Consider the following 10,315-nt stretch of genomic DNA (forward strand, 5'->3'; position numbering starts at 1 on the left):
TTTTTAGAATTGTTGACCTTTTATTTGATCTTAATGTAGAATTACCACATTTATAAAGGCCTTTTTATTCATAAATAATTGGTCACATAGTCGGAGCAGTATTCACTACAATTATTAATTATAAGCCTTCCAGGAGCATTTCCAATAGCCTTTCTATCAGTATCCTCATTGTAATTATCATAGCACAGAACTTGCCTCCATTTTCTAATCTAAGCTTCAATACGTATGCCTTTCTTTTCATTCTCTGGAATTCTTAATTTGCCTGGACCCTGAAGTTTCAGGGAAGTTTTGCAACAGCCCTCTGTTTCACAGAAGACGTTTTCTATATTTCTGCTGTAATCAGGTCTTCCTGTGGTTTTTGTTTTTATTTTTTTCAAATCCTCCTAGATCATCCCCATTCATTTGCATATTTATTTATTTATTTAGTCCCATATGACATGAGGGGTCATTTCTTCTGCCTTATAGAGTTTCTCTTAAATTGAAAGGAACTTTTGACACACAATACATTTCCTTTTGCAGATACTACACACTACTACAACTATTACTGCACTGTTTTTGACAGTGACAGCCAGTGCACAATGGATTATTATTGCATGGCACAGGGTAATTTTTTCCACTTTCCCTGTATTTCTGTACATCATTTGTAACTTTCTTACTGAGGAGAAGGAAACAGTTGTAATTGAGAGAGCAGGGCCCAAGCAGGAAGAGAGACAGAGAGACAGCTGCAGTTCTGATTTTACACTAGCCCAGATTTTCCCTAGCTGGGTAAGTGGTGAGCAGGGGCTCAAAAAGGGGTCCTGGGCTTCCACATAATTCCCTGGCATCTCCAACAGCTGTGACAGAAACCCATGCTCCCTTCGTTGTCCATGTAACTTTTAATCTACTCTAGGCACTTCTCCCATTCATATGCCAGAAACTTAACATTTCTCCCCTCCACCCATGAAACTTTGACCTTATAATTGAGTGCAAATCAGCAACCCTAATTCACGTTATTTCATGGAAAAGTGTGTGTGTCTCTGTGGGAGGGTGTGTGTGTGTGTAAGTGTACATAAGTGTGTTTCAGTTATGATTACCGCTGTTGTTTCTTTATTCCTGATGCAGATTCTTAGGAACTGGGTTGTGCAATGACAAAGGAAGTTTCCACTGCACAAGTGGTTTTTCAAATATGAATGGCACATGGATATTCTTGACACTGTTGTGCATCCTCCCAGGTGGTCCTCAGATGGGTTCTTTCCTTTGCTATTCCCATGCTCTTTGTAATTTTCTGTGTAGACTCAAAGAGGAGTGGCATGGGGGAGCTCAGCTGCATTCTTCTGTGTGCCCACAAGGTGGCAGCATAGCCCATAGTTGAGTGTAGTGATTCTGGGGAATGAGGAGAACTCTGGGATTTGTGGCCCATGGACAGCAATGTTGAAATTGACATAGAGTGCCCTAGACATCTGTTCTTTCCTGTGGGTGGGGGGATCCCCCATTTGGATTTTCAAGTGGAAGGGGTTTCTCTCTTTGTCTGGGATGACTCTACTGTGAGCTTTTGAATCCCTGTACTCAGCTGCATTCTGCTGGGTGTCCACAAGAGGGCAGCTCCAGTGTGGGACTAAGGCACCATGGGGAAAGTGCCCTGAAGCACTGGGATACAAGTGTGGAGACAGTGTTTATGGGTTTGCCCCAAGAGTATGGCCAGCCTAGCTCAAGCAGGCAGTGTCTAAGGATGGGTCCAGACAGGAGCTGTTGGGTCGTGTTGGCAGAAACAGGGCCTTCAGAGGAAGGCAGACAGTCCCCAGGGGCGGGTCTAAGAGACTGTGCCCTCTGAGCCTGAGGGGAGGGCCCAGTGGGTGTTCATAGAGACAGCTGGCCAATTAGAGAAGAGGATCATCACCCTCAGGGGCGTGAACCAAGAGCTGGCCAATGAGAACAGAGGAGAAGTTGTGAGGGCGGTCCTCAGAGAGCAGCCTTCTGAAGGAAGCCTGCCAATGGGAGCTCAGAGCTGGCTTTAAAAGGCAGGCGTGCTTCTAGGAAGAGCGAAGCAGGGTTCAGCCCAGGGCTCTGCCTTGCAGAAGCTGTCCAGTGCGTATGTGTATAACTCCATTTGTGCCTGTGCCTCTGTGGATGTGCACGTGCGTGACTGTGAGTGTGAGTGTTTGTGTTTGTTTGTGTGTGTATGTGTGTGGTAGGGAGAGAAAGATAACAACAGAATCACTGTGGCACAGGAGATTTTGTGCAAAACACTTGGCACATTCTGATTTACTACACAATATTGACACCATTGTAGCTCTTCTTGTCCCTTGGACAATATTTTTCTTTTCAGATGTAAAGACACTGAAGAGTGAGAGGTTTTGCCCTAAGGCTTGCTCTGCGAACTAGCAGCTTCCCTGTGTGTGTTGCCAGACTAGGAAACTTGGGGTGCTTGTCCATGTGGAGAGTCTCCTGGATGAGTTCCTTCTCAAGCCTTTTTCGTTAGGTCCCATTGGAGCTGAATATTGCTAATGATTTGGAGATTTTACTCCTTTGGACAATTCTTTTCCTGATGCACAGTTTCTCTCCAGGTTTAAGCAATCAATTGTCTGAATGTCATATCGAAACCTTGTAGAAAATGACTACTTCAGTGTTTCTCTCTCTCTCTCTCTCTCTCTCTCTCTCTATATATATATATATATATTTATATATATATATATGTATATATATGTAACATGTAGAGATCTGAAAATATTTTCTAGCTAGAGACGTTCACAGCTCTGGATTAGGGTAGTAATGCAGATACACCTGGCCCTTCTGAGCCACAGTCATGAGAGACATCTCACAGAGCCATTCCTTTACCTCTTCTCACTCAACAAATCTCTCTCAGCACAAACTACAGCTGCTAAATCATCTACTTCCTTCTTGCTAATTTTTTCCAAGGAGTCCTATGCCAAAACTGTAAATCAAAGAAGAAATAGACATAGTTCAGTTCCCTGCACACAGGACAGGATCAGGCTGGACAGGAAGATGAAATACGCCAAACTGCATCTTGGCTGGAGCATCACTAAAAGTACTTCCAATTTGGAGATTCAAGGGCAGTTTGGAGAGTGGGCTGCAGGCCAAGTGTTGCTTCTCAGAGTGGGCTAAGACCTAGATTTTCTAAGTGTAACCTTTCCTCACAAACATAAAATAACAATGCCACTTGTAAGAAGTGTGCATGGGCATGGAGGTTTGTCTTCAGTGCTCTGACACTGATCAACACAGGGCCATAATTTCTGTCCTTTACAGTCACTGGCATTCTGTGTCTCTGACTGTCTCTATGTGCCTTCTTCCCTGGACCCTTCGTGGAAGCCAGTGCATGCATCGTGAACTCGGTCTTCCTGGTGTTGATATTTTCCTTTCTTTGTCCTTTGGATTATTTATTCTCGTGCATATGGCGTAGTACAGAGGGGAACTGAGACAACTTTCCTCCTGCAGGTAACAGGCATATGTCCATCTCCAGCTGCAGCTATCCACGACCTTTGTGCTTGACTCCCATTCTCCAGGGCCCTATGGCTCACACTCAGCCTAAATGCAGCCCTCCTCAATTTCCTGCACCGCATTCTTGTCCTTATTCCATGAGAGCCAGTTAAAGAAAAGTGAAACTCTACCACCCTGGCACACACATTGTGCTTTCCCTCTATTGGGCCGAATGTAAAGGATCTGTGGTACAGATGGCCACACCAGTGTCCAGATTTTCCACGCAAAACGGAAGCTTCCAGCGTTCAGAAAGAGGGTGTTTTGATGGCTGTGAAATGTCTTTTCCAAGTGCCTCCTGGGGTTTCAAATCCTTTTGAAACCTGAAGTTCTTTTTTTGATCTAGGGAATATTCTCACCTCTGGCCCGAAGTCTCTCCCAACTAGGAGCACAGCTATCCCAGGGTCAGGAGGTCTGCCAGCCTGCTAGCTCCTGGAGGGATTCCTGAGTATGTCCTCAGGGCCCAAGTGGTAACAGGTGTTTCCAATTGCAATTATTAGCAGCAGCCATGCCCTCAGGTGAGGGGCGGGGCCATGATTGCAGCTGGAAGCTCCTAATTCTGCGAATGGAGGTATCCATCTTCCTTTTGTCTCTCCATAGCAAGGGCCCGGAGAGTATGTGCTTCCTGCAAGCAGAGCGACTTTGTATGGGACACTCATGCATGCCTACATTTGGTAATCTCTCTTAGTGTGATTTGTGGACACCAAGACACCATGATCAGGGATTGTGAGGCCACAGGAGCAATTGCGTTAGCCGGAGCAAAAGGGTAGTTGTGAGGGGCCTGGTTTATCCACTATTGTTTGGTCAAACACAGTTCCCATCTATGTTGAAACACAGCTCTTTATGGGCTGGTAATCAGCTGCCCTGAGCAGTGGACTGAGAGTCTGGAGGCAGATTAGGCAGCCAAACATAACTGGACAGCCTCATGCCCCTGAAATCCGAGGGCTGCCCCAGCTTACTCCGTTGGTAGTGTTTGGATGATAGTGAGGCATGGGATTGAATCATGAACTCATGAGAGGGAGACATGAGAGTACCTTTGTTTATGCATTCTTGCTTAGCTAGAATCTGGGGTAGGTAGCTTGCTCAGGCCAGCTAGGTTCTCTGTACATAAGTTGGAGGTGAGGCTGGCTACCTTGACACCCATGCCTTGAGACTACAATAGGTGAGCTCTAGCCATACAGACACAGACAGACAGACAGACACACACACACACACACATTATTGTCAGGTCTGGTAGTACATCATATGGTGAAGGCTGGGGCTTTCTGGGTTCTGTGGGCATGAGAGCTGCTGCCTTACAATCTCAAAAAGCCAGCTTTGAACCTGTCATCAACGAACAAAGTGTAGGAGATTTTTGAATTCTGGTCTCTTTCCAACTCATGTATTTCTCTTCTTCCCTTCTCTGTCTCTAACTCTCACATGCTCTCATACACGCTGTCTTCACCCATTTATATTTTACTTATATACTTATTTTACTGACAGGCCCAGATTACAAAGAGAGTTACTAGAGCACTGCTGAGCTCTGGCTTGTTTTGTTGTTGATATTACGTAGGGTACTGAAGCCCCTGCTTTGTAAGTCTCTATGACACAAGCCATATTCTGTCTCCTCATTTCCTTGGCAGTATATCTCAGACTTCATAATAAACATATACATATATATATCTCATTTATAGAATTGTCGACCTATGTAATTGATCTTTATCAGAATTAACACATTTATAACAGCTTCCTTTTTCATTAATAATTGTCCACCTAGTTGGAGCAGGATTCAATACAATTATAAATAATAGAACCTTCCAGTAGCACATCTATTAGCATTTCTATCAGCATCCTTATTGTAAGTATCATAGTACAGAACTTGCCTCCTTTCTCTAGTGTAAGCATCAGTACATATGAATTTCTTTTCATTCTCCTGAAATCTTAATTTACCTGGAATCTGAAGAGTCTCAGAATTTTTGAAGCAGCCCGCTGTTTCTCAGCAGATGGTTTCCATTTTCTGTTGTAATCAGGTCTTCTTGTGCTTTTTGTTTTTATTTTTAATTTTTTCAAATCCTCCCATATCATCCCCATTTATTTGCATATTTATTTAGTCCTATATTACATGAGGGGTAATTTCTTCTGCTTGATAGATTTTTCTTTTATTATTGAAGGGACGTTTACACTCACAAATCATTTCGTGTCTTAAATACTACACACATATCGTGAAGGCTGGGGTGGTCTGGGGTCTGTGGACATGAGATTGCTGCCTTACAATCTCTACAACCCATGTTTGAACCTGTTATGTATGAACACAGTGGGGGAGGTTTTTGACTTCTGGTCTCTTTCCCACTTTACTATTTCTCTTCTTGCCTTCTCTGTCTCTGAATCTCACAGGCTCTCACTCAATCTGTCTGCACTCATTAATATTTTACTTATATACTTATTTTAATGACAGGCCCTGATATACAAAGAGAGTCACCAGGGCACTGCTGATCTCTGGCTTGTTTTGTTGGCGATTTCACCTAGTTTTCTGGAGCCTCAGCTTTGTAAGTCTCTCTGGCACAAGCCATACTCTGTCTCCTCATAGCCAGGGCAGTATCCTTCAGAGTCTATACTAAAGATATACTTACATATATGTACATATATATATATACATATATATATATATATATATATATATACATATATATCAGTCATTTTTAGAATTGTTGACCTTTTTATTTGATCTTAATGCAGAATTACCACATTTATAACAGCCTTCTTATTCATAAATAATTGGTCACATAGTTGGAGCAGGATTCACTACAATTGTAAATTAGAAACCTTCCAGGAGCATTTCCAATAGCCTTTCTATCAGTATCCTCATTGTAATTATTATAGCACAGAACTTGCCTCCATTTTTTTCTGTAAGCTTCAATACTTATGCCTTTCTTTTCATTCTCGGGAATTCTTAATTTGCCTGGACCCTGAAGTGTCAGTGAAGTTTTGAAGCAACCCTCTGTTTCTCAGCAGACATTTTCTATATTTCTGCTGTAATCTTCCTGTAGTTTTGTTTTTATTTTTTTCAAATCCTCCTAGATCATCCCCATTTATTTGCATATTTATTTACTTATTTAGTCCCATGTCACATGAGGGGACATTTCTTCTGCCTGATAGATTTTCTCCTAAATTGAAGGGAACTTTTGACACACAATACATTTCCTTTTGCAGATACTGCACACTACTACATCTACTACTGCACTGTTTTTTACAGTGACATCCAATGCACAATGGATTAGTATTGCATGGCTCTAATGAATGTTCACTATTTAACCTACAATGATTTTAACCTCAGAAATATTTATTCTGTTCTTTCTTGGCGGATGAATGCTTTACAGTCAACAGTTACATGTAATAGTGGGCACGGGGATAATTTTTCCCACTTTCCCTGTATTTCTGTACATTATTTGTAACTTTTTTATTGAGGAGAAGGAAACAGTCATAAATTGAGAGAGCAGGGCCCAAGCAGGAAGAGAGACAGAGAAACAGCTGCAGTTCTGATTTGACACTAGCCCAGCTTTTCCCTAGCTGGATAAGTGGTGAGCAGGGGCTCAAAACAGGGTCCTGGGCTTCCACATATTTCCCTGGCATCTCCACCCGCCATGCCTCCAACCCATGCACCCTTCGTCGTCCATGTAACTATCGATCTGCTCTAGGCACTTCTCACCTTCATATGCCAGAAACTTAACACTTCTCCCCTCCACCCATGAAACTTTGATCTTTTACTTGAGTGTTCTTTTCCTGATACAGAGTTTCTCTCCAGGTTTTAGCAATCAGTTGTCTGAATGTCATATCGAATTATTGTAGAAAATGACTACATCAGTGTCTTGCTCTTTATCTCTCTCTGAAAATATATTTTAGCTAGAGACATGCACAACTCTGGATTCGGGTAGTAATGCGGTTACACCCAGCACTTCTGAGCCACAATCATGAGAGTCATCTCACAGAGCCATTCATTTATCTCTTGTCACTGTACACATCTCTCTCAGCACAAACTACAGCTGCCAAGTCATCTACATCCCTCCTGCTCATTTTGTCCAAGGAGTCCTATTCCAAAACTATAAATCAAAGAAGAAATAGACATATTGCAGGTCCCTGCACACAGGACAGGCTGAGGCTTGCCCAGGGAGATGAAATATGCCAGCCTGAATCTTGGCTGGAGCATCACTAAACTACTTTCAATTAGGAGAGGCAAGGGCTGTTTTGGAGAGTTGGCTGCAGTCCAAGTCTTGCTTCTCAGAGTGGGCTAAGACCTAGATGTTCTAAGTGTAACCTTTCCTCAGAAACATAAAATAACAATGTCACTTGTAAGAAGTATGCATGGGCATGGAGGGTTTGTCTTCAAGGCTCTGGCACTGATCAACACAGCGCCAGAATTTCTGTCCTTTTCAGTCACTGTCATTCTGTCTCTCTGACTGTCTCTACGTGCTTTCTTCCCTGGAACTTTCATGGACGTCAGTGCATGCATCGTTAACTCGGTCTTCCTGGTGTAGAACTTTTGCTTTCTTTGCATTTGGATTACTTAGTTTTGTGCATATGGCGTATTACAGAGGGCAACTGAGGAGACAGCGTTCTTGCTGCAGGTAACAGGCATATGTCCATCACCAGCTGCAGCTGTCCAGCAATTGCCTTAGCCGGACCCAAAGGGTAGTTGTAAGGGACCCGGTTCATTCACTATTGTTTTGTCGAACACAGTTCTCATCTATGTTGAAGCACAGCTGTTTCTGGGTACTTTCTGGGCTTGTAATCTGCTGCCCTGAGCAGTGGACTGAGTCTGGAGGCTGAGTAGTCCACGAAAAGTGACTGGATAGGCTCCTGCCCCTGAATTTTGACGGGTGACCCAGCTTAACCTGTTGGCAGTTTTTCGATGATAGTGAGGCATTAGATTGAATCGGGGACTCAGGAGAGGGGGACATGAGAGTCCCTTTGCATGCGCATTCTTGTTTAGCCAGAATCTGGGCTAGCTTGCTTGCCCTGACCAGTTAGGTTCTCTGTACATAAATTGCAGGTGAGGCTGGATACCTTCCCACCCATGCTCTGATTCTACGATAGGTGAGCTCTGAGCACACACAGACACAGACAGACAGACAGACAGACAGATACACACACACTCTCTTTACTGTCAGGTATGGTAGTACAGCATATGGTGAGGGCTGGGGCTCCCTGAGGTTTGTGGGCATGAGAGCTGCTGCCTTACAATCTCTACAAGCCAGGTTTGAACCAGTCATCAATGAACACAGTGTAGGAGGTTTTTGAATTCTCACTCTTTCCAGCAGAAGTGGCTGGTGGGCGGGCCTTCCAGAGGCTGCCCAATGAGCGTGCTGCAGGGCCATGTGGGCGATGCTCAAGGTTGCTGGCTAATCACTTTCTAGGGGTCTTGACACTCCTGGGCGTGTCCTAGCACACTAGCCAATGATATTTCTGGGAAGTTCTGGGCGTGGCCTAGGCCTCTGTCATATCAGAGCATGGCTGGTGCCCTGCCTGTGTGCCTTCTGAAGTAAGCCTGACAATGGGAGCTCAGAGCTGGCCTTAAAAGGCTGGGCGTGCTTCCAGGAAGTGCGAAGCAGGGTTCAGCCCATGGCCCTGCCTTGCAGAAGCTGTCCGGTGTGCATGTGTATAACTCCATTTGTGCCTGTGCCTCTGTGGATGTGTGTGTGTGTGTAACAGTGAGAGTGTCTGTTTGTGAGTGTTTGTGTGTGTGTGTGTGTGTGAGGGAGGGAGAGAGAGAGTGAACAACAGAATCGCTGTGGTACAGGTGATTTTGTGGAAAACACTTGGCACATTCTGATTTACAGCTCAATATTGACACTAATGTAGCTCTCCTTGGCCCTTGGTCACTTTTCTTATTTTCAGATATAAAGACACTGAAATCGGAGAGGTTTCTGACATGAGGCTTGCTCTGGGAACTAACAGCTGCCCTGTGTGTGTTGCCAGACTAATAAACTTGTGGTGCCTGTCCATGTGGAGAGACTCCTGGATGAGTTCTTTCTCGAGCCTTTTTCGCTAGGTCCCCTTGGAGCTTCATATAGCTAATGATTTGTAGATATTACTCCTTTGGAGAATTCTTTTCCTGACGCACAGATTCTCTCTCTCGAGGTTTTAGCAATCAATTGTCTGAATGTCATATCGCATCCAATGTAGAAAATGACTACGTCATTGTCTTGCTCTCTCTCTCTCTCTCTCTCTCTATATATATATATATATATATATATATATGTATATATATACACATATATATGTATATATATGTATATATATACACAAATATATATATATATCATGTAAAGTTCTGAAAATATATTTCAGCTAGAGACCTGCACAGCTCTGGATTCGGGTAGTAATGCGGATACACCTGGCCCTTCTGAGCCACAGTCATGAGAGACATCTCACAGAGCCATTCATTTTCCTCTTGACACTCTACAGATCTATCTCAGCACAAACTACAGCTGCCAAGTCATCTACTTCACTCTTGCTCTTTTTGTCCACCGAGTCCTATCCTAACACTGTAAATCAAAGAAGAAATAGACATAGTTCAGTTCCCTGCACAAAGGACTGGCTGAGGCTGGACTGGGGAGATGAAATACGCCAGCTTACATTGGCTGGAGCATCACTAAAACTACTTCCAATTTGGAGAGTCAAGGGCAGTTTTGGAGAGTGGGCTGAAGGCCAAGGGTTGCTTCTCAGAGTGGTCTAAGACCTAGATGTTCTAAGTGTAAACTTTCCTCACAAACATAAAATAACAATGCCACTTGTAAGAAGTATGCATGGGCATGGAGGGGTGTCTTCATTGCTCTGGCTGTGATCAACACAGGGCCTGGATTTCTGT

The sequence above is a fragment of the Erinaceus europaeus genome (assembly GCF_950295315.1).
Source record: "Erinaceus europaeus chromosome 6 unlocalized genomic scaffold, mEriEur2.1 SUPER_6_unloc_1, whole genome shotgun sequence".
In the NCBI taxonomy this organism is placed as follows: Eukaryota; Metazoa; Chordata; class Mammalia; order Eulipotyphla; family Erinaceidae; genus Erinaceus; species Erinaceus europaeus.